Source organism: Convolutriloba macropyga, chromosome 1 (assembly GCF_964194025.1).
Source record: "Convolutriloba macropyga chromosome 1, txConMacr16.3, whole genome shotgun sequence".
Taxonomy (NCBI): domain Eukaryota; kingdom Metazoa; phylum Xenacoelomorpha; order Acoela; family Convolutidae; genus Convolutriloba; species Convolutriloba macropyga.
The window spans coordinates 45,331,418-45,357,229 of NC_134468.1; the positions used below are offsets into that span (position 1 = coordinate 45,331,418).

General features: G+C 38.3%; 1 protein-coding gene across 1 annotated transcript in view; it reads left to right on the forward strand.

Moving 5' to 3' along the window:
- The first annotated feature begins 469 nt into the window (after positions 1-469).
- LOC142339495 (uncharacterized) overlaps positions 470-25,812 on the forward strand; it is a 67,960-nt gene continuing 42,617 nt past the window's right edge. Inside the window, exon 1 of the mRNA XM_075389604.1 lies at positions 470-558. The gene's annotated coding sequence lies outside the window, so the exon portion shown is untranslated. The remainder of the gene's footprint in view (positions 559-25,812) is intronic.

Here is a 25,812-nt window from a genome sequence, read left to right on the forward strand (position 1 = left end):
TACACTAAAACATTGTTTTGAACAAAATATGCTGTAGCATCGGCGCGGAGTTAATGAAAAAATATTAGCTAGTTGTGCGAATATAAGTAGCTCTGGTTTTTATTTACGCAGTGCAGTTTATTTTGCTGTTTATTTGTTTATATTTTTCCTCCCCTCGAGCCAGTTATCCCGCCAGCCAGTAGACTTTGAAGCCACTTTTCCCCAATAGCGCCAGTCTGTGTTTGGAGTTACGCCTCGACACTTTGACATTTGCCTGCGAACATCGGAAGCAGGTGAGTAAATTAATAATCCAACCTGCTTTCATTTACTACTAACTCAGTCCAGTTATTATCCAGTTATTACAGGGACACTCTGCCTATAGTCTCTCCCAGACTTCATCTCTCTTTATCTGGCTCAATCCGGAAGTTATCCATACTATGCTCATCTCAGCGACTCTTTCCTTGTTTACTTTTTCAGGATCGAACTTGAGATGATTAGCTCGTTTTGATACGGATGATCAGTTTTGTTTCTTTGTGGTCTTATTTGCTGCTTAAAGAGTATCATGTGGTCTTTAAGCAGGTTAGTAACTTAGTGACCCGAGTTATCTAAGTATATAAAATATGTATTTAGCCATGTACTAATCAACATATTTTGATATTAATTTGGTCACGATCTCAGGACACAAGTAATTAAAATCATTGTAATCGTAAGTCTAAAATGAGGGGCCATGCAAACTTGTGTGTAGCACAGAAGGCTGCAACATCCCTAAAAATTGGTTAAAAATCTTTATTTTTGGTTAGAAACGTTTTTTTTCTTAATCAAGCTTAAATATCCTATAGAATTCTAATTCAAATTTGTCGAGACAGTTACCAGTACGTTTTTTTCCTGTAGCAAACTTCAGTGTATAACCAGTCAATGCAAAATTCTATGATCCGAGAGAAGACGACCTCCATGAGATTGTTACCCGCAAAAATTCCGTTCAGAACAAAGTGCACGATGAAGTGCTGATTTTTTTGTAGTAACTGGACCAGAAATAATTTTTAAATTTCTCAATTTTTTAAACTGCAAAACTTGAACTGGAAAGCTACCGTAAAAGAGGGGAGCTTACATGGCATGAAACGTGCGGGTGTACGTTTAGAATTTCTTGATATTTTTCACGAAATCCTCAATGCTTTTACGAACAAACCGACTGTACCATCAGAAGGCTGCAGAATAAATACTTAGAGCGAAGAAGAATCGAACCAACTAATTCTATATCTGCAGTCTAGCTTGCTAATATTTGAACCATAGTCATAGTGATTTCGTGTGTTTTTGTTGTTTTATATACTACTGTTTTTTGTTATAATTAGTATCTTTTCACCATATATTGTTCGTAACAATCCCTCAACCACTAAAAACGCCTATTTAGACCTGTTCATCGAGCATAACTCTATCAAGGAGGCGCTGCAATGTGCGTTCACAAATAATGTTCCAACCCCGCTCAACTACATTTTTAACATAATTGTCTAGCAAAGGAGGTCACGAGATCGAAAATTTTCCGAATAAATAGATTGCTCTCAAACAATTGCTTTAAATAATCGCTTTAAACTCAAACTGCTAAACATATTTAGAATGTTTCATTAAAGTGACAATGATATCTGCCCTTAAGGAGGATTAAAAACAAGACAATCAATTAAAAACAACAAGCATAAAAACCGATTAAAACTTAAAGTCAAAGTATTTAAAACAAAAAAGTTAATAGAAAAGTCAAAAATGGCATCAGATAAAACCTAAAACAAGCAAAAGTACTCTGAAATGCTGCAGCAAAGATGTCAGGACTGTCTTCATTAATGTAATTAACACGTAGACGAATCAAAATGACAATTTTTAAAATTGTTTACACCTGAAAAAACTATTTTATGGGAATGAGTAGCTTTCAACTGAATTCCATAAATATATGCAATTTATGCTTTCAAAGGAAGCTAATGCGATCTGTTATTATTCATGATGACGTACGACTACAAAATGAACAAAGTTAGGCAAATAACTCAAATTCAATTAATTTTTGCAGAAAAACAAAGATCAAGCCGTTAAAATCATCATATTCTCACCAAAATAGCATTTTATATCTTTTATTGTGATATATGTATGACTTGTAGTTAATATTTAGATAATGCCAAAATGAGACACGAAAGAATGAAAAGGAACTGTTGGAAAATAAAAACGTTATGATAGCGTCAAGTGCAAAAACCTTTAATAAAAAGATAAAGCAGCAAAAAAACTACCTCACAAATCATTTGTCAGAAGTAGCTTTAGTTTTTTTGAAGATGCTAATTGTCAAGGAGACAGAACTAAGGTGAATAGAGACAAAGTTCGAAAAACCAAAAAATTTGAAAACTATGAAAAAAAATCAAATAACCAGACACATTCTAGATATAAAACTAAATAGATAAACCTGTAATTGATTCGAAAACCAATTTGAGTTGTCAATAGTAATCTTGAGTCAGAAGACTGCAAAATAACAGACAGGACTCAATTTTTACATACAATTTCATGCAAAGAGTTTTGAAATAAAAAAACATAATTTTTTCACTGCAATCATAGTGTATGTTCATTGGTCTTTTTGCACAAAAATTCGCTCTTTAAAAGATTGAGCTTGGATTGGAAATCAATATGTTCTGTAATTAACGTAAAGGAGAGAAAAAATGTTCTCAAAGCAAGATAGCAGCCCGAAGAACTTCTAGAAAGGAAGTTCTCAACGATTAGACAAAAGCTGGTCTTTATTTTGCTGCCGGTCCACTTGAACGATTAACTTTCCTAAATTGTAGCAAAGCAGCTAATTTGACAAAAAATAAAGACACTTTACATGAAAAAAAATTGATGAATTTTGGATGATTCCTGAGATATATTTGCAAAAAACCATTGAAGCGAACCGTCTACTGCTTTCAATTGAGAGCATTAGATAGTTTCACTAGTAATACTTAAGATAAAAAATAACTAATTTGATTAATTACAATCAGTCATAAGACTACAAAAGTTCAACAAATGCAGGTCAAACTTCATTAAAAATTTATCGAAACACTTTTGTTGGAACCATAAAAACCATGAGCTTCATACAGAAGTAATATTATTTAATTCCTGGTCTTATTTTGAAAATGAGGTCTCACTAATTCCACCTTTACATGAGAAACGACTCTTCTACAATTGGGACGAAAAAAGTAAAATCTTTCAAAAGGACAAAACCAAACAAAATCCGAAACTTCCTCATTACAAAAATCAATGATGAATAAACCAAATGTCACACTGTTGTTGCGCGGCTGTGAAAGAAACGTAAATAATTATAAAGAGTTACAGAAGAGATGTTTTGGCAAGCAAAAATATGAATATATCGAAAATATTAATGACGCCTTTTTTAAAAAATAAGTTTCTGTTGAAATTAGCGAAAACAGGAGAATTGTTAATTCAAGAGCACCTTCCTAAAACCTGGAGCTAAAACAACCCTTGACTAATTTAGAAAAACAATGTTGGAGCAATTTTGTGTCTGTATATGCGGTCAATTTGGACAAAGAAGCTTTTTTGTGCCATTTTTCGATGAAAAATTAAAAAAGTTGGTCTTTCACAAATTTTGTTAAATTCTTACCCCGAATAAATTGTTCCAATAATTCAGGAACTCTGTTTTATCTTGAATAATAGAAACAATGCGAGATTTTAAACAATTTTTCAAAACGTTTTTAGAAAAACTGGATAAAATTCCGGCAAAAATTACGAAAAATGTGAACAATGCAAAGGAACTGACGCTAAATTTCGTAAAATTGTTAACATCCGGAACAAGTTGGAAAAGGCAAATTTCAAAAAAAAATCTAATTACTTAACGCTCTACTCCTGAAATGTTTCCTAATTGTACCCCTCAGTTCTCTCTTAGATTAATATATCTTTAGGTGAAATTTTGAGTTTAGCAAACAGTTCCTTCCCCACCAAAGTGGGTCTAGACAAAATTAAAAGTTTTGAAGTGTGTTCTGTATAAATCAATTAAAAACAAACAACTCAGCGATTCCAGAGTTAGTTAACCCACATGATTTTGGAACTGACGTTTTTTTAATTTCTGTTTTCTTAAGCGTGTCAGCGTTTTTGAATTAAATTTGAGTCAGTGAAACTAATTCTGTCTTTGTTTTTGGGTCAATTTTTGGCGAAAAAATTTAAAATTCCCAAAGAACTGAATTTTATTATTTTTATGACTAATAAAACACATAATATTGTGTTTTATTCAATTAATAAAATTTCTTCAGTAATGGTTTTTTTGAATGCGGTCTACGTCAGAGGTAAAATGGCCTTCTAACCAGGTATGCCTGCAAATTACATCAATTCTTTATAAGCTGTTTTTTCAAATAGCCGCACACTTCGATTATTGATAATGTTGGTTTCGTTAGATTGCAAAGACTAAAACAAATGGATATTTAAAATTGCCAGATCAAAAATCATATACACCTAATGTCTTAAAACGCAGCATACTCACGTTTTGCATATGCTTTAATATTTTATAATGGTACATTAGGATTAAAATTGGTGCCTTTTTTTAGGCAATTGAATTTTTTGGTTTCGGATTCTCAGTTTTGAAAAACCATCAGTAAAAATTTAATTTCATATCCAATACTCACTCAAGGCCAAATCAACTAACTTCAAAATGTTAATCCTATATATTATTTGTATGACATTATAAGGTACCATGTTTAACGAAAGGCGAAAAAGCATGTTAAAGAGCTCTCGAAGAGCATGTTTAAGAGCTCTCGAGCAGCATGGTTAAGAAGATATCGCGCGAGGTCAATGACCGAATAAAAGGTCTCTTAAAAGGTCAACGTTTGAAAAATAGCAGATAGAAAGAGTCATTGACCGAAATGTGAAAGAGTCAATGACCCAAAAATCACGGAACCTAGAGTGCCAATGAGCAGAGAGATGTCAGAGATGCAAGACAAGTCAGTCACCGAAAAACCGCAGGTGCAAATTTTTTCAGTAAGAAACGGATGCAAAAATCGATTGCTCAAAAAGCCTTCATTTCTTTCCCCTTAATTGATAGCTGCGATCGTGATAGCTGAGCGGAGCTATTACTGCCCTTCTCTTGATTTTTAATTTTGTCGTCAAGAGGTTTGTTGCAATCAATTGGGGCATCCATCTATTGATCTATATATTACATATATATATATATATATATATATATATATATATATATTGATTTTAACTCGAATCCTGTACCACCATTTTCCTCATTTTTTTAACGGTCCTTAAACATGCAGCCTAACGTAATGCATGCTGTCTAAGACGCGCTAAATTGTCATTTTAAGCTCCTAATTCGTTCACTTGCACTCAATAATGCATGCCCCATAGCAAAAACAATCGAGGCAATTAGCCACTAACCAAAAATTTGCTCATTAGAAAAGTCAATTGGCGTGAGCAATAGGCATCGGAATCGAAGAGGATAAGAGCAATGACTCTCACACGAGGTGCAGGGGTTCGAGCCTAATTATAGGCGGAAAAAGACCCATAATTTCCTGTACCCCAAATTTGAGAAGTTGGCTTTCTTTTTTTCCTTCTTTTTTTGTTCCTTTTCGTTCCTTTTCGTTTTTTCATTTTTCTTTCCAATTTTTCTCTTTTGTCGTGTTTTGATTCCTAATCTCCGCATGTTTGGCTCTCATTAGGCTTGACAAAAAAGGTGAGCTATTAAAGCCATTGAGCAAAACTTTTCTGATTCAGACAGACCAATAGCCTATAAGATCATGCTTAAGCTCCTGATCTGCACTTTTTTCTGCTCATTAAGCATGCAGCTCAGCAAAAAAAGCGAAACAAAAAGCCTTTGACTAAAATGTTGCGACTGTAGCCAGCTCAGTAGACAAAATCAACAGGCGTCTGTAGTCCAACGGGTTAGGCTTTTTTCTGAAGCGACGGGCTTCGGCTCAAGCCCGAGTAGGGGTGGAACAAGATGCATAATGTACTCGGATAAAAATTGGTGAGCTGGTTAGCTTTTTCTTCCCTTCTTCATTTCTTTGCTTTTATTTGTTACTTATATCTTCTTTTTTGTTCTTTCTTCATTCCTCATCTTTTCTTTCTTTCCTCTTTTCTTTCTCTCGCTCTCTTCTAAGTTTTATATTAAGTGTAAGTCGCACTTGAGTGCAATGATCAACAGCGCTCCTATTTTCATGTTTCAACGGTTCGTAAACATGCAGTCTGCACCACCATGCTTAGACTCCTGGTCAGCAATTGATTTAGTGCTCATTAATCATGCAGCTTAGCGAAAACGAGCGAAACAAAAAGCCATTCACCAAAAATGAGTTTGTGTAGAAAGTTCAATTGACAATATAAGGGGTTGGATCATCGGCTTTTAAGCGATGGGCTTGGGTTCAAGCCCAAATTGAAAATGTTTTTCTTAATGTTCTTCCTTTATTCCTCCTCATTGTTTTCATCTTCCTTGCGTTCTTTCTTTCTTTCTTGCTTCTTTTTCCTTCTTTCTCCTTTTCTCTCTCTCTCTCACTCTCTGTCTGTCTCTTTATCTCTTTCTGCATCTTTCTTTTCCTTTCCTTCTTTCTCTTTCTCTCCCTCTCTCTCTGTCTCCATCTCCTTCTTCATCTTTCGTTTTCTCTTGCTTTCTTTTTCTTTTCTCACTTTTGTTTCTCTCTTCGCTTTCTTTTTCCGCTTTTCTTTTTATTGGTCGCTTTTCTGTCTTTTTTTGTTTTCTTTTTTCTTTGCTTGCGTTTTTATTCTTGCGTTATTACATGCGTCTTGAGACGCGCTATACGCAATATTTTGCGCTCATAAAGCATGCCGCAATTCAAAAACAAGCAGCCTAAGCTGACCAAATTTGTGCTGATATTGAAATGAATTGATGATTTAGACGCAAGCAATAAGCATCGGTAGCGTAAGGGATGAGACCATTTGTGTTTAAAAGTGGCAGGGGCTCGAGTGTGGGTATTGGCTGAGACTTATAATTTTCTGGGCAAAAATTGGAAAATCATTCTTGCTTTTCTCTCTCTCTCTCTCTCTCTCTCTCTCTCTCTTGTCTTATATATAAGCTCTTAATTTCTGCCTTTTTTGCGCTCATAGAGCATGCCGCATAGCAAAAATAGGCGGTCCATATAGTCGATTACCAAATGCTTGCTGATATAGAAATTCAGTAGACGTTAGCAATAGGCATCCGTAGCGTAACTGTTGGAACCAATGGCTGTTAATTGAGGGGCATGGGTTTGAGTCCTGAGTGTGGTCGGAGAAAGACGCATTATTTCCTGGTCAAAAGTTTGTCAACTGCTTTTTGTCTTTCATTTTTTCTTCCGCTTTCTTTCTTGTCATATTTAATTTCTTAATCTGCTCATGTTTTGCGCTCATGAAGCCTGCAGCAACTCAAAAACAAGCGAACAAAAATCCATTGACCAGGTTACGGCTCATGCAGAAATAGCAATAGACATATGAATTACGGATCAATAGCAAAAAGGATGAAACCGATGGCTGTTAAGCGATGAGCGGTGTTTCGAGTTAAAGTAGGCATCGAAAAGGATGCATAATTTTCAGATTCAAGAAAATTTGAAGTTATTTTTTGGTTTCTCTTTTCCGTTCCTTTCCGCTCCTTTTGGTTTTCTTTTTTCTCTTACCTTTCTCCCTCTCTTGTCGTATTTAAGCTCTTTAAATGCCCATGTTTTGCGATCATTGAGCAAGCTGCATAGAAAAAACAAGCAAGCCAAAAAGCCATTGACAAAATTACTGCTGATGTTGAAAGAGAAAGACAAATGCTATAGGCATCAGCAGCATACGGTATCAGACCTATGACTGCTAATTAAAGGACATAGGACCGCACTCAAGTTGGTGCGGAAAATGGCAATTGTTTTTCTGGCCCTAAAACGAAAAGGAGTATTTGCTGTTTTTCATCCAATTCTCACTGTCTTTCTTTCCTTCTTCTTCTTCTTGTTTAATTCTTTCTTTGTTAAAGTGTTTTGTTAAAATGTTTTTGTTTAATTCTTCCTTTCTTCTATCTATCTGTTCTTTTAAAATTAAGTCGCACTTGACTTTGAGTTCAATGCTTAATTGCGCTCCTAGCCTCACTGGCTCTAAGTGTCCTAAAAGCGTTACACTTTGAGACGCGCTATACCACCATAATGAAACTTTATTATTCCTATGTTTTTGCGCTCATTAAGCGTGCTGCCTAAAAAAAGCGAGTCGAAACGCCTTTGACTAAATTTTGAGTGCATATAGAAAGAGTTATAGACAAAACTAATACGCGTTGGTAGAGTAAGGGATCAGACCAATGGCTGTAAGGCAAGTGGCATTGTTTCGCACCCGACTTGTTGCCGAAATTGGCTGCTATTTTTTTGCGAAAAGATATGTATAAGTTCCTAATCTTCGCGTGTTTTAACGCTTCTTAAACATGAAGCCTAGGGTAGTACATGCGTTTTGAGATGCACTATGCAACAATGTAGAAACACGTTATCTGCAAACTCATAGCGGTGCTTAAATACAGCAAAGCCAAAATTTTTCCTGAACAAAAAGTTGCTGCTAAATAGAGTTATAGACACAAAAGATGCGCTCCGGTTGCGTAAGCGGTAAGAGCTGTGGCATTTAAACAAGGGGGGCGTCGGTTCGAGCATGAGTTGGTACGGAACACAAATCCTAAATTCTTTGAAACCTGTGAGACTATGATTGTTATGCTTTTGCGGGCCTGCTAGTAATGATAAATTGCGACACAAAAAGTACCCAAGATAACGAGCCAGAACATAAGTAGGCACATCCAGAACGTCCGAGACAGAAAATTCTTATATCATGACCATCCGATGCAAAAAATCTCTGTGTCTGGACATTCGTGGGATCAAAAGATTTCGTTCATTCTTCACGTGTTCAAAAGTGAAATTGTTCAGACTTTCGTTAGTCCACCAGGTTCTCGTGTGTTCAAAAAAAATTGTGCGTTCAAAAAGAGGAACATACAGACTTTTGTGCGTTCTTTGTGTGCTCAAAGTGGCTATGTCCAGACTATCGTGTGTTCATTCCAAGACTTTTGTGTGTTCACTAGAATTTAAAACGTTCATAGATTTTTGTGTGTTCAAAAGCACGAACATACAGACTTCCACGCGTTCATGTCCAGCAGACCTATCTCAATATTTATGCATACTAGTCAACATTTTGATAACGAAATCATTTTACTTGATGATGGTTGTGATTTAGGGCCTTAATAGTTGATAACAAATAATAAAAAGTGGCTGACTAACGTGTTGGTTGAAATTCATTCAGCTTTCAAGGCGTGGTTTTTTGCATCTTCAGCTATGATCTATAATTCTAGCAATAAAATTTACCAAAATAGGCAAAATATTGGACACAACGTTTTCTGCGATTGACGTTTTGCAATTTTTGAACATAATTGTTTTGAGGTTTCCTACGTAGCAATCTTTCACTTGAGTGCACATTCTATGACGAGTGCAGAATCAACCTAAATAAATCAAGAAATAAATCTGTTAACAGTTTTGTTTATTAAATACGAGACGAAATTATTTAAGTCGCACTACTCATTTATACAATCAAACATCAGAACACGACGCATTTATCTAATCTACTTTTACTATTAGGTTCGGCTGGCATTTTATTTTTGATTAGATTACATTTTCGTAAGTTTATTTCAAAATTAAGAAGTGGAGAAATAGATTTGCCGACTAAAATTTGTTGATTTTTGGCTATCATCTAATGAAATGAAAAAAATGTTCTGTCTTGAAACCTAATATAGAAATTCTTGTTTTCAGTAAAACTTTGTCGATGACGCTATATGAAAGAACTTTCGATTTTTTTGTGAATAAAATAAGGGCGCAAAAATTTAATTGGAACCCTAAAGTCTATGTCTTTTGAATAAAATATTATCTGGTAGAGTTCTGGAAAAATCCCACGGGAAAAATAATAAGAGCCAGATTTGACCAATATTGTTTTGCACTTCGGCTTCTTAGAAGACACCACGAAGACACAATTTTAAATAAAAAGAGATGTTACGGACAATTCAAAATTCTGTTTGAGTTTTATTTAAAAAAATCTCCAATTAGTTGATTTTTGCAGGACGTCTTCCTGATCTCACCTTACGTTAACTTAGTTTCCTTATGCCTTTTGAGAGAAATATTATAGGAAAATCTCAAAGGAAAATCTAAAAGGTCTAGGAAAATTTCAAAGGAAAATTATTTAGAGCTAAAATTGACAAAAAATTTTTGCATTTAGGAGTCTCAAGTGTCACCACATAGACACAATGTTAAACAAAAAGAGAATTTACAGACAAATTGATGTTTTGTTTGAGTTTTCTAAAAACGATCTCCAATATTGCAGGAGGACTTCCTGGTCTCATAATGAAATCACTGGGTTTTCTTATGCTTTTTGAATAGAAAAATACCTGAAGTCTGGAAAAATCTCAAAGGAAAATTAATTAGAGTTCAATTTGACCAGTCTTTTTTTCATTTCAGAGTCTCAGGTGACCCCACAAAGACACAATGTTTAAAAAAGAGAAGTTACTGAATATGAAAGTTTTGTTTCAGTTTTCTGACAAAAATTTCTCCAATAAGCTGATTTTTGAAGGACGCCTTGATCTCATCTTAAAATCACTTGTTTTCCTTATGCCTTTTGAATGAAATTTTATCTGAAATCTGGAAAACACTCAAATGAAAAATACATAAAACCTAATTTCATCAATTTTTTTTTGCATTTCACAACCACGGGTGGCACCACAAAGACGCAAGGTTTACAAGAATTGCTGTGAAAACACTATAGAACAATGTTTTGAACACTTGCTTGCTTATTTTTCCTAAGGGTTTTAAAATCTCCATTCAAAAAACTTTCACGCAAAGTTTGCCTTATAGAATTAGGGTTATTGGACGTCCACAAAAACGCTTAAGACAAATAGTTGGGCATGCAAAAGAGCTTTGCACGTAATTGACAATTAATTGCTGATTTTCTTGTCAGCACAATGCCTCAATTGTAGTTGTTAACTTAATGAGCCCTACATAAACATTTTCCTGTTTTCTAAACTCTCTTCATTTAAACCCCTATAATTTAACCCCGATACCTCAACCCCTATATTATTTCATAACCCAAAAATTTAATCCATACAATGTTTCACCCCAATTATACTATTCGTACAATTAGAACTAATTGAATTATAATGTGTCCCATTAAGAGAGAATAAAACTGGGCTTAAATGAATCAAGGATTGAGTAAGCCATTTTCACTCCTCAATCCCTTTACGCCAGTTTTAACCTGAAAAATAATCGGCTCATAATTGTCCGGAGAATGAAGACAAAATTTTTGTTACTTAAAGTTATGTTGTTACTGTTAGCTTTTTGGTCGATTCAATTGAACCCTATTAGGGCAATCAAAGATAAACAAGAAACGAATCGCGTTTTTGAATTTTTCCTGCTTTTTTGCCTCTTGAAATCAGCATGATAGCCGCCGACTTTGAGTTTAATATCTCTTCCAAAAAGGAAATATTGACAGTGGAAGGCATTGAGTTTTATATTAAATGCGTAAGTAAGTATTCTACCGCCTGGAATGGTTCTATATTTCACATATTTTCATCGTTTCTGCATTTACACAAGATGGCCAACTGATTCACCTAAACGGAAAACTGGAGCACGGTTTTTAATGCCGGTTATTTGAAAATTTTAAAATAGGTAAAATTTTTCAATCAATTCTAAAGCCCGCAGCAGCCGTAGCCTCCACAATACTACTAGCAACAGAAATGTTTAACTCAAAATGCGTTGGCGTCGAAAACCAAACATCTCAGTGTCTTAGAAAAAGTATACAAACTGTGTCAATTCATGAGCCCACGGTCCAAAATAATGATATAATTGATAATTTCATATTGTTTTTGAAATCTGACAGAGGAAAAACATACCAGTAGCGCATCTTATTTTATAATACACCAGGATCCGTATTTGATACCAGTTCCCGGAGTTTCTCGCTCTCGGACACAATCTATGAATAGTGACCTAAAAACTTCGACAAAATGTACACCCTTCATGTAGATATTTTATGTATTGCCTCTAGTTGTTTGCATGCTATACCTCCAAACAAAAATTCTGAAGTTGCCTTTGTTAAAGTTTGTTTATTTTTGTGTTAACTTAAACATGAAATCCTTCTTAAAGTGTTTTAGTTGATGCCCTCCTTGAGGTCCCACAGAATTACGCCGCAGCATCTTATCGTGACTCGCTAAAGGTTTTGATCCGGGGCGTTAAACTTTTGATGGGATTTCTAATTGGGAATGGAGTTTTTCATCAATTATATAACATAGCACGACAAGTCCTGAAATACAATCCAAGGAATTGCATGAAAAACAGGCCTAATGTACCTGACCAGCAGATCAATTGAACAATCCCAGCCAAAAAGACGAAATCTCGAAAGTTGAGAAACTAAAAGAATCAAACAAACTAACCAAAAAACTATCATTGCTAAAACCCTTGAAAATTTTAACTTGAAGGTCATTTGAAAATACTCATTTACTAACACAAAAACTTTGAAAGAGATGAATCTGCCATTAAAATTAGATTAACTGGACAAACATGACAAATGCATCAAGAAACTGAGATTAGAAAATTTAAAGAAAATTAGCGAAAATAAGGCTATAAAGATGTCAAAACATTTTTTGACTCTGGAATCTGTTTTATAAACGGCCTACAACAATTGAAAGTTTCGTTGGCCAGTAAAGATACTTAAATTTAGAGAATGACAAAAAAATTGAAAAATTTGAAAACAATCGAAAATTTTAAATTGCAAGCTTTTTTTAAAAGATTCCCTACAATTGCAAAATTAAAAAATTGGAAACTTTTTTTTGCCCCTAGAAACGATTTAGTAGCATACTAGCAAACCCTACAGGAGGTTCCCTGGCCACTGAAAAAAATTTCAAAAATTTAAAGAACAAAATTGCAACTTTATCAAAAAATTGGTGAAAGATATTAAAATGTTAAATACCATTCCATGGCCAACAATATTTTCATTGAACTTATAGCAAGCCCTAGATGAAGCTTCTTGCCCCCTCGGGCTGGAAAATTTGAATAATGATAATAATTTTCAGAAAATTTAAAAAAAACTAAGTTTGATTTTTAAAAAATTGGTAAAATTCATGAAGTTAAAATGTTTAAGACGACTAGAAACTATGCAATAACATATTATTAAACCCCAGAGGATTTTTTGACATCAAACTCTGCAAAAGTTCGAAAAATGACAAAAATTTTCAAACAACTTGAAAAGATTAGTAAAAATTACCGTGTTTATGTTTAGAGTAGCAATAGATATAGCGCTTAAAGTGGCCGTAAAAAGCAATTACCTCTTGCAAAGGACCTTTATCGTTTTTAGTAAACCTCAATTTCAGACTGGTCTAACAAAAAATTTAAAAAAAGGACGAAAAAGTGCTAAAATTTTCATTATTTTAGGCTCAAAAACTCCCAAAAATGACCTTTTAACCTTGAATTACCGCCTTCCCTGTAGCTTCAACACTCTGAGTACTTGAGGGACTACTAAACGCGGGCCACTAAGGAAACTTGTTATCCGCTGAGCTTTACCTGTTTATCCCGTTTTGAAAGCTCAAAGTCATGAAAACAGGGGTGAAAACATCTTACAAAAATTAAAAAAAGACAGAGCACCAATACAATCCAATTCTTGGATTGTAAAAAGACAGAGCACCAATACAATCCAATTCTTGGATTGTAAAAAAATTAACACAGAACAGCTGTTAGCAAAAATATACAGCTAACAAACCGCCTCGTGATTATTCTGCGATTTCCAACAAAGAGAAGGTGTTTAATGCCGCCGTCTTGAAGTTCATAAGTTTTATGTTATTTATATTAGTAACTAAATAAATCTAAGCGAGAAATATACCAAAATGCGTTATTTTTCTTAGCCAATCAGAATCGAGTATTTAAATACGCATAGAAATCGTTCCAATTTACGTATAAAGCTCGGAAAAAGTGCAAATAACATAATTTCAAGTAAATCTAATCATAAGACCTATCAAATAAGACATGATTCGGCTTAATAATTTTCGGGTTTTTTGATTCATTGGTACAAAATGGTGACTGGCATTGAACTATTTCGTTATCAGACAAAATACCGGCTAAATGAGCATCAAAAATTGCCGTCTAGAAAACCACTTGTTGCTATCACCAATACGAATACGTTGCTTTATACGAATTAATGACGTTGACTATATAAAAAGTTTGAATTGGAAACTTGAATTTGGTAGACAGTTTTGAATTCTTACAGCTACATTTTGGTGCCGCGACCCGGGAGCATTCATTTCTTCTATTTGCTGTCTCAGGAAATTAAATTTTGATGCCTCCACCGTTTGATAATTTACTATCGTTTCGGGGCATTTAAGGCTAGGAGGCTAACACGGTGTATTATCCTTGTTATAAACGTTAGTTTGAAACCGCATCCTTATCGTTCAGCGCAGTTCAATTCGGACAAATTATCTAACACTGGTAATTGTAATTTAGCTCTCGACATTTATCGTTTGGAAAGGCAAAAATCAGTTGTAGCAGATTTTCCTGCTAGCCGAGCGAGGATTCCACGACTTGATTCCTAAATGAGTCAAATTTATTATACGAATTCCCAATCAATCGTCAAAAAGACTTCATTTAAGAAACTTCACTGCTACGGAGGTCAAAATGGACTTCACAGGTTTTGCTCAAATATCCCAAAGAAGGAAGCCTAACAAACAGAATATTGTCGTCATTATCTCAGGGTACATTGGTCGTCACAGGAAACTTGAAAGTCACTCACATTGGTCATCACAGGAAAGTTCAGAATGGATTCCAAAGAGGAAACGGACCAAAAAAGACTGTAAGAACAGAACAATTTTTGCAGTGAATTAATTAAAACATTCCTATCCCCTGAACTTTGATATTGAATGGGGTAGTCCAATCAAAATTTTCTGGATAACTGGTTACCATTAAACTCCACAAACATAATTTTTGAGACAAAAAATCATCGATTTTGATATTTTTTTGTCGAATTGTCGAAAATTTGTAAAAAGTGATTAAGTCGGTTCGGATATCAAAAAAAAACCTCTGATAAAGAAAAAATTGAGAACACATTATGCTATATTGTTCAGATTTGAAAATTTTTGGTCAATTTCGATGCAATTCTAAAAACTTAAGAAAATCAATACCGAATATTGATAAACCGTATTTTCAAGCTTAAGACCGTCCATTTTAGTGGATTACCGTTCCCTTTTCAAGAAATTGCAAAAAACTGACCAAAAAAAGAAAAAAATTGGACAGAGGCATAAATTTCTCCAACAAGAAGCCCGTACCGAACGCCAAGTCAATATCAGTACTGGGCAAGTATAACTCTAAGTCTAGATATCAGTACTGATTCAGAGCTATGATCATAACACATTTAAGACTTGTCAGACTTCGCCAAGACTTGGCAAGTCTTAATACACGTGTGAAAAAAAAAGTTCAGGAGATTCATTAATTGAGTGAAACTCATTACACTTTAAAAAATTATGGAACCTACAAACAGTTATGGAACAAAAAATTATAGCCTACAAAAAATTATGGAACCACTATAATTTTTCCTCGTCGCTCCTTTATGTGCCGTTTCGTCTGCGTCCTTTTCGTCCTTTAACTTTCCAATTATCCGTGTTCCGTTTTTTTTTCAATAACGTCGCTCTCCCAAAACTTCGCTTTTCGTTTTCTTCGCTACTTTTCTGATTTTCGATATAGTATGTTATATGTGATGAAGTATGTTATTGTTTTTGCAGTAGTATGTTGAGTATGCTAGTATGCTGGTTTGTTGTTTAGGTCTTATAGATTTCTAGGGTGTGAATTAAGTTTATTCTCGAGTTACGGCTGGATTGTCCTTTGACCCTTCAACTTTACCAATTTACTAGCCTTCCTGTTTTAGTATTTTAGTTTCTGCTGCTGTATGTTTGCGTGTAACTGTATGATTGTTAATTGGTTTGGTTTTTGCCTTCTAGAGTTTGACTTAAGTTTTTTCTGGAAATACGGCTAGATTGTTTCTTAACTTTTACAGCTTTCATAGACTACAAAAGCGCTGCATATTACTTAACTTTCGCTGTAGTTTATTTAATATTGTTGGTATGCTGATCGGTTGTTTAGGTTTGAATTTTGCTAGGGTGTGACTTAAGTTTATTCTGGAGTTACGGCTAGTGAATTTCTTGCTCTTTTCATCCATTTAGTATACTACTGCTTTGCCGTAAATTTAGTTTGTTATTTTCATATGTTAAGCCCCATAATGACTTCGGCTAGTTTACCTTTTGCAGTAGCATCTCTCCTCTTTCCTAGGGTGTGACTTAAGTTTATTCTGGAGTTACGGCTAGTTTGTTTGGTTGAGTTTGTTGCTGTAGTCTGCTAGCATAGTACTTCCCGACCTCCCCGCTCGTTGCTTAATCGTCTCCCGCCCGTTCATTTTCGTCTTTCCGTTTCGTTGCGCGCTACTCGCTCAACGCCTCCGTTCTGTCCGTCTCGTTTCCCGTTTATTCGTGCGTCGCTCGTTCCGCGTTTCCGTCCCGTGCCTTGCGTCGCCCGCTTCATACCCGCGTTTTCGCCAGTTCCGTTCCGTTCCCTGTTGAGTTGCGCGCCGTTCGCTTGTCCTTCCCGCCCCGTCCGACTCGTTTCCCGTTTAGTCATGCTTCGTCCACCCAGTCCTCGTTCCCCGGTTGCCTGTATTCCTGTTTAGTCTCACGTTGCTTTAAAGCACGTTAGACTCCCTGTCCACTTTGTTACTCACTTTTGCCGATTAATTCATTACTCGGTACCTTCTTTTCCGCTCTTCGACGTCTTGATTATCAAGTCGTTGTCATTTGGATTTGGTATAGCCCTCATTCCACGTGTTTTGTTGAAAGTTACTCTACATTGATAAATTAACCATTTCAATATCATGGCCGAACAGCACGAGAAATTGAAAAAGCTCTTTAATGCAAGATCTAATCTACAATCTGAGTTATGTAACATCCATAAGGACATCACAGATGCCATAGATCGTCATGACAGGAGGGTTAAAGTTGAACGCTTGGTTTCTAAGTTGAAGGATGTCTTCAGTAAACTGATGGAGAAGAATGAAGAACTATTTGACTTGGCCAGTAAAGCGGAGAACCCAGATTCAATTTACCCTGTCCTTGAGCAATGGTTGGACGATGTAACTAAAAACAATGATAAATTCTTGCTTGCGGCTAGAAGCTATATTGATTCAGTTGCTCACCGAGACACCGTATATGAGGGCGTTAACCCTCAAGGGCAGTCTAAGAGAAGTTCACGTCGAACAGCATCATCAATGTCTAGCCAGCGTAAACATGACTTTCTAATGGCAAAACTAAAACGCGAAGAGGCCGAGAAACAAGAACAAGCTGCCATGCGCCTCGCTTAACAAAAACACGAAATTTCCATGAGAAAAAAGGAGCTTGAAATACAAATGGAGCAGATGGCACTTCAAGAATTGGAGGAAGACCACCGCCAACGTGTTGCCGCAGCTAAATTAGATGAGGCTGAATTAATGGGTAACCATTCATTGTTTAGTCACCACTCAAGTGAACTGAATTTGCTTAAAGATAGGGGATCAGATAGAAGTCAGAGACTTGTTCAGGATTGGGTAAATTATTTTCCAGCAGGTAATTCATTGACCGCTGCAAGTGAGTTGAGTTTTTCTCGTCATGGTTCAGCAACCGCTGACCCTCCTGTTCAAGATACTGCCCCTAGTAACCCTCCAGAAAACACAAATAATGTTGCCGGTAACTTGAATCACCTTGAAATGCTTTCTCAGTACACACGGCCAGGAGTTGCAATTTCTGTTGCTCAGCAAGAAGCGTTGTATCGGGAATACCTCCAGGCTCAACTGCAGCAACCACTCAGTGATCAAAGAGTCGAGCAGGCATACAGTCCCTCAGGCAGTGGTAAGGTGAACCAAGTGAACCAAGTACAAATCGACGTACAAAATGTCGCATTCCCACCACATCAGCCACCTATGCAATCTCCCCGGCCACCGACACCTGTTATGGCACTAACCAACTCCATTTTTGTGCCTGATTTATCAACAAACCCACAGGTAAATCAATTCTTGGGTCCGAAAAGCTCCAGTGTGCCTTGTCAATTACATATGTCGATTCCTCATGTTCCGCAACAACAGAATCCACCTCAAAGTAATTTTCCACACCAAACACACGTCCCTATTGCCCATTCCTCGCATAATGTACCTCAACTTCTAAACCCACTCGTGAACCCGCCTCCTGTATTCCCGCCTCAACAATTATATAATCCTCAGCCTCCCATGGTTCCGTCGCCCATTCCAGCGAGCGCAACAGCATACTTACCCGTCCCCAACATTCCAAAACAAAACATTGTCCATTCACCTCAAGCCCGCCTGGTACCGTGTCCTACAGCACAAAGACCTCCCCAGAACTGTAACCTTGATCTAAACTTGTGGCGTTTTCCTCAGAATATTCTCCCAAACGTAACCAGGAGAAAAATAATGCAACCGTCTCCAACAACGTTCAACCTAACCTACCCGCAAGCACAGCCAACCCCACCATCAGCCATCCCATCTTGCAAATGAGTGCACAACATAATCCAAATAGCAACCACGCATCAAACTGTAGCATCCCTGTTAACCCCTTTAGTACAACTACTAACATAGCGCCACCTTTTGTCACGCCGGTCATACATCCAACATACGGGCATACTGCTCCGATACCATTGTGCTGGGGTGGCCCACCGCATACCACGCCTCCAGCGCCAGCATCTGAAAATGCAAGTTTGATTAAGGCATTCACTGACGCCTTAACTAGCAAGAGGAATGACCCACTACCCGAATGGAAGTTGTCCCAATACAATGGGGATCCCCTACAGTGGCACGAATGGTATGGTCAATTTAAAAGCGCAATTGATTCTCAGTCCTTAACTGATGATGTAAAATTGACATACCTTAAGACCCTCGTAACAGGTAAAGCAAAAACAGCTATAGCTGAGTTCGCCTACTGCGGCGCAATGTACAAAGACGCACTGAGGACCTTAGAACGTAAACTTGGCCAGTCACAGGCGGTCGTAAGTGCACATTTGGACAAACTCAACAGCTTTCCACCATTGAAGATGCACAATAGCGATAACATCATTAACTACTCGGGGTGCATTTCAAGTCTTGTCGGGGTATTTAAATCGCTGTCATACGATTCGGATTTAAAGAGTGCTGCGCTTCTCAACACCGCCGTACAGAAGCTACCACCCAATGTGAAGGAGTCATGGTCACTCTTCACGGTCAAAAAGCATTGGTTGAAACCTACTCTTCTTGATTTCAACGATTGGTTAAAAGAGAAGATCGAAGCGCACGATTTAATGAAGAATACCGCAACTAAGGCAAGGACTGGGGATACCAACAACTCAGTAACAAGATCAAAAGTTGCTTCAAAAGCATTTGCTGCAAATACGCAACAGAAGAGTAACCTTAAGCCGCAACGGAGATCTCCGTCAACATCAATATCTAGTTGCATTGTATGCAAAGGCAGCCACCGGTTGTGGGAATGCCGTGTCTTTAAGGAAAAGACCCCCACGCAGAGAGCCAAGGTCGTTGCTGAGGCAAAGCTCTGTTTCTCTTGTTTGCGTGACAAACACATGTTTAGGCAATGCCCAAGTCCCCGTAAGTGTAGAAAAGATGGTTGCAACAGCTCCCATAACACCTTAATTCATGGAGCTGAAAGGGTTTTTCCAGCTAAACCCTCAACAAACAACAACATCGACACTTCGAAGTCGAACGCAGGTACTATTAGGCCATCTACTGGTCAAGAGCAACCAAGCAAAACAACCACTTTGTCTTCCGTGACGGAAGTTAAAGGCCTCCTCCAGGTCACGGAACTGAAACTTACTATATCTTCTGGCACTAGTACTACGGCGTTGGTTTTATGCGATACCGCTTGCAGTAACTCTTGGGTGTCCGATAGTCTCGCAGCTAGACTCGGTTTGAGGGTACCGCATTAAAACTGACCGTCAAGGGTATAAACATGGAAGAACTCACAGACACAAAGGTGGTTCAATTGACTGTGACACCTCATAAAGACCAAGACTTCGAAGCATTCACTGTGCGTCCCTAAGTGAGGGAAACATTAAACCTAGGTTCCGACATCATTGACGTCAAGTCCATGCAAGAAACTTACCCATTTGCAGTTCTAGATCCAGTAAGATATAGCTATGGAGAAATTGAGATGATACTTGGACAGGATGTCTACCATGCCATCCGCCCGTTAGAGTATTTTTCAGCCGACGAAAAGTGCTCACCGTTCGCTGTCCGCTTACCCATAGATTGGGTTTTAAGTGGCCCACTCCCGTCAAGTTCAAGTTTAGTCTCGGTGTGTTTCAAAGCCATTATTGAACAGGATTTTGAATTAGCTTGTCAGGTTAAATCTTGGTATGATATGGAATCGTACGGCGCGTTCAAGCAGGTTGACCCACGATCCGCAGCGGATGCTCGCGCGCAGGAAATACTTGAAACAACAACTTTCCATAACGGCCAAAGATACGATGTGGGTATGTTATGGGCTGATGACAACATCCAACTCCCTAATAACTACTTTTCATCACTGGTACAACTCAAGTCTCTCGAAAAGCGGCTCTCGAGAGATACATCATTGAAAGAAAATTATGCTAGTACCTACCACATCATCCCGTAATCAATCTGAACAAACCGGGGAAAGTGCGTAGGGTATTAAATGGTGCAGCAAAGTTCCACGGTACTTCTTTGAATAAATCTTTGCTCACTGGCCCCGACCTGCTCCAAAACCTAATCCACGTAATACTTAGGTTCCGTCAACATCAATTCGCCGTGTCCGCAGATATTGAGGCTATGTTCCTCCAAGTGGGTGTCCCTGACTGTGACCAGCCATCACTGCGTTTTTTGTGGCGGGAGGACCCTACAACAAATGTTGTAGTGTATAAATACACGCGCCATATATTCGGGGCTAAAGACTCGCCCACATGCGCTAACTATGCACTGCAACGCACGGCCCGAGACAATGTTATTCAGTACCCGGAAGCAACCAAAGCCGTCCTAGAAAACTTCTACATGGACGAGTACTTGGATTCGGTGGAGTCACCTGAGAGGGCTCTCAAAAGATCGAAGGAGTTGGTGCAACTTCTCCATCTAGGTGGGTTCAAGCTTACTAAGTTTGTAAGCAATGTACAAAATCTGGCTGATCGAATTGATGGGTCACCTCAGTCCACCGAACCAAAAAAATTGCCTCATCTAAGGAGGAATCTTCGCACGTGCTTGGGTTGAAATGGGATCACAACAATATTACTCTAGTTGTGAGTCGGGTTACCTCCAGTACAGTAACTAAGTCTTTAACACAACGCTTGGTATTGAGCCTCGTGTCTAAGGTATTCGATCCCATCGGCCTAGTGGCACCATTCACCGTTGGTGCCCGATTGTTACTAAAGGACATCTGGCGTGCCAGCGGGAAACACTGGGATGAAGAATTACCAAAGGGCACTGCTGAAAGGTTCCTCGAATGGAGTGTAGAACTACCCAAGCTTGCCGCAATCACTACACCAAGGAGCTACTTTTCTGGAAACTTTGAACACATGGAACTCCACATGTTTGGCGATAGTTCACAAGAAGTTTTCAGTGCCGTTGCATTTCTCCGAGCTCGAGTAACTACTTCGAGTGGGCCCCAAACGGAGCTTGCGTTTGTCCTGGGTAAAGCTCGCGTAGCACCTATGAAGGTCATGACTGTTCCAAAGCTGGAATTACAGGCAGCGCTACTGGCCGCTCGATTGAAACAAGATATCTGTCGAGCTCTCACAGTAAAAGTCAACAAGGTTTTTATGTGGATCGACAGCACCACTGTCTTGCAATGGCTTAACTCTGCAACCAAGCACCCAATATTTATTGCAAATCGTGTTTGCGAAATCTTAGAACACACTAGCGTTGACGAATGGAACCACGTTGCCTCAAGCGATAATCCGGCAGACGCCGGTACTCGTGGTATGTCCGTTGAGGTTTTGCAATCAAGTAGCTGGTTGAGAGGTCCAGATTTCTTAAGAACCAAGCAATTCCCGTTAGAACCAAGCACTGAAGTAGTTAATAACATCAAACTTGGTATAGTAACTAAGGAAACTGACGAAACCAATACATCATTAGCCGCATCCGTAACCAAGTCAGCTAAGGAATCGCCCCCGCAACTAATTCCCTTCGATAAGTACAGTTCTTATCAGAAGTTGCTACGGATAACAGCGTATGCACTCCGCTTGTTACCTTCTCCTGAATGTTACCGTAATGTCGATGGTAGCATCACAGACCCCACGGAGCTTGACGAAGCCGAGCGTCATCTCCAGTATCTTGTGCAAGGGGAGTCATTCAATGCAGAGAGAAAAGATCTTCTCGGAAACAAACCCGTTAAACGGAGTAGCCGTATTGCCCCGTTTTCTCCCTTTATTGGGCCAAACCGTCTAATCCGATCGGCAGGCCGCATCAAGCGGTTGGTCGAAGTTGACTTTGATGTAAAACATCCTATCGTCCTTGACGCACGCCATGCATATGTAAAGTTGTTCCTTAGGCACAACCACGTTAAAGATCATCATCAAGGTATTGACTACCTGCGAGCCAAAATACAGGAACGTTATACCATCCTCAAGTTACGATCCTCACTGCGTTCAATTAAATCAAACTGCGTCACGTGCAGAAAGTTCCGAGCTGCCACTGTCCAACCAATCATGGCTGACCTCCCAGTAGAAAGACTCGCATACCAGTCTCCTCCCTTCAGAAACACCGGGGTCGACTACTTCGGCCCGCTGTATGTTACTGTACGTAGGACTACCGAGAAGAGGTGAGGTTTTCTCTTCACATGCTTAACTACTCGAGCAGTTCATGTTGAAATCGTTCCTTCCATGGACGCCAGTTCGTGTGTAATGGGAGTGGAGCGGCTCGTCTCCCGTCGGGGTACACCAGCCATTATTTGGTCAGACAACGGCACTAACTTTGTTGGCGCGGAAAAAGAACTACGCGAGAACATCGAAAAGTGGAACACCATCAACATCGCCGTGGAACTTGCCCACAAAGGCATCAAGTGGAGGTTCAACCCGCCCAGTGCGCCACACCAAGGTGGCATCTGGGAGAGGCTAGTACGTAGTTTCAAGCGCGTACTTTACACAATCCTTGGAACACGTCGCCTCACAGATGAGATTTTAATTACCACTTTTTGTCTGGTCGAACATGCACTTAATTCACGTCCGTTAACGCCCGTAAGCGCCGACCCGTCCGACCTAGGCGCATTAACACCTAATCACTTTCTCCTCGGTAACCAAGCACGTAGTCTCCCGTCCATCATTGGTGTAGATGAATTTGATCATCGTAAACGTTACGCCCGCGCGCAGTCCTACGCTAACGCTATTTGGTCTCGTTGGATCAAAGAATACGTACCGGCGCTGAACCGACGTTCCAAGTGGCAGACGCCTGCCGAGCATCACCTTAAGACCGGTGATTTGGTTTGGGTAGTTGAGGAGACCAACCCAAGGGGTTACTACCCCACTGCTATGATCACTGAACTCCGTTACGGTTCCGACAGCGTCGCACGCTCCGCCGTATTGCGCACGTCCTCCTGATCGCTCGTTCGCCCGATTGTAAAATTAGTACCCATTCTCCCAGCATCTTCTTCTGGGCCGGAGGATATTAGTAACTAAATAAATCTAAGCGAGAAATATACCAAAATGCGTTGTTTTTCTTAGCCAATCAGAATCGAGTATTTAAATACGCATAGAAATTGTTCCAATTTTTGTATAAAGCTCGGAAAAAGTGCAAATAACATAATTTCAAGTAAATCTAATCATAAGACCTATCAAACAAGACATGATTCGGCTTAATAATATTCGGGTTTTTGGATTCATTGGTACAAAATGGTGACTGGCATTGAACTATTTCGTTATCAGACAAAATACCGACAAATACAGACAAAAATGAGCATCAAAAATTGCCGTCCAAAAAAGCACTTGTTGCTATCACCAATACGAATACGTTGCTTTATACGAACTTATGACGTTGACTATATAAAAAGATTGAATTGGAAACTTGAATTTGGTAGACTGTTTTGAATTCTTACAGCTACAATTTAGGTCCTTTGAACTTCAGGTTAGCTAATCGTTCCTTTGAACGCCGAAAGAGATTAAAGGTTTCGTTGTTGAATCAATTTTGGGATGAATAGATTAAGGGTTAAAATGAGTAGTGAATATATACGTTGTTATATTACAGGGGGTTAGATAATTTGGGGTTAAAAGACGTACAACCAAATAGGTTCTACCTCTTTTCACCCCAATTTATCAGTAGTTAATGAATAAAACAATTACATGCATGAAATGCTTCATAATGGATGCTCTAAATTTAAGTACTCATGTCTGAAACAGTCAAGGATTTTGTATAATAAATCTGATAATATCCTTTTGAATAATGTTGTTTGGTTTGCAGAACGTGCCTCTTATTTGTTGCAATCATGTTTATGTTCTTTGGCTGCAGCTGTTTATCGTAAATACTTTCAAATTATTAATTTTAATAAAGCAGTGTATTATGGTGCAAGAATTGATATCCAAAAATCACTCTTTTAATAGATATCGAGTTGCTAACTTTTTCTCTGAGTTTCCTCGACATCTTTGGTCTTTGAAACCTATAGGTTTTCAATAACCTCAAGTGGTGTAAATTGTTTGGAAGCTCTTGTACAAAAAACAGTAACTGTTTTAAAATTGCACGACTTTTAAACTTTACATGAAATCTGGCTGGTATTGGGCGGTATGCTGCCTTCGGCAATGATAGAGACGTCGTTAAAATTTGTCCATTGTCACGTAATGGTTTGTGTCTTGTCTTAAATGATGACAGCAATTTCAATAAAGGCGTAACCTTTGTCTGGGTAGCAATTTCTTTCGTTTCTGTTTTGACATCCCCACTACCGGCACCTTAGACACTTTTTTGACGCAAAATTAAGTTTATAGCGCCTGCAGTGCTTAAGCTATCTGATCGCCTGTAGGTAATGACACGATTGGTTGCTAGAATAATCGTTATTGATACAAGAATGACATGTGTGATGGCCCTAGTGTGACCCGACACAAAAATAACACATTCAGAGACCACTAATTCGTTTGCACCATTTGAACCGTAGGTGTTGACCGCGTACCCCACCTGGGCTGTCTGATAGAGCAACCCTAGAATCTTTAAATTTGTCCAATTTGTGCTGCATCCTCTACCTGGAGCACCCGACGACTGCTCTCTCGTTACCAACACCATTCATGAGATTGCTTGAGCGCCCTATTTCATCAGCACCCAGGTGATGGTTGAACAACCTTGACCTCAATTGCTACCCATTGCTAACACCAATTCCGTCTCTGTTACAGGCATCAGTTTCAGCCGACAACATTGTTGTCACATTTGCCTTTATAATGACCGGCGAATCTGAGCTATGACGTATGCATCCCAAACTTATTGACTGATCTTTGTCAGCTATTTGAGACGGATGCCATACAAGTCTGAGTTCTAATTTCGTAAAATTACTCAATGCATTTTGGGGGTAACTGAAAAATTGTTCCTGTTGCAACTTAGTTTTTCGCATTAATAAGGAATACCTCGACAACATACACACACACTTGCACACACAGCACACAAAACCTCAAACACACACACAAACACAACACACACATATGCATCCACACACACCACACACACACAACCACACATACTTATGTATACATACACATCAGACAAACACTCAAACACACACAAACACACACACACATAACTCACACACATACACACACGCGACGCAAGCATCCAAAAACACACCCACACAAACACACAACACACACACACACACACACATATATA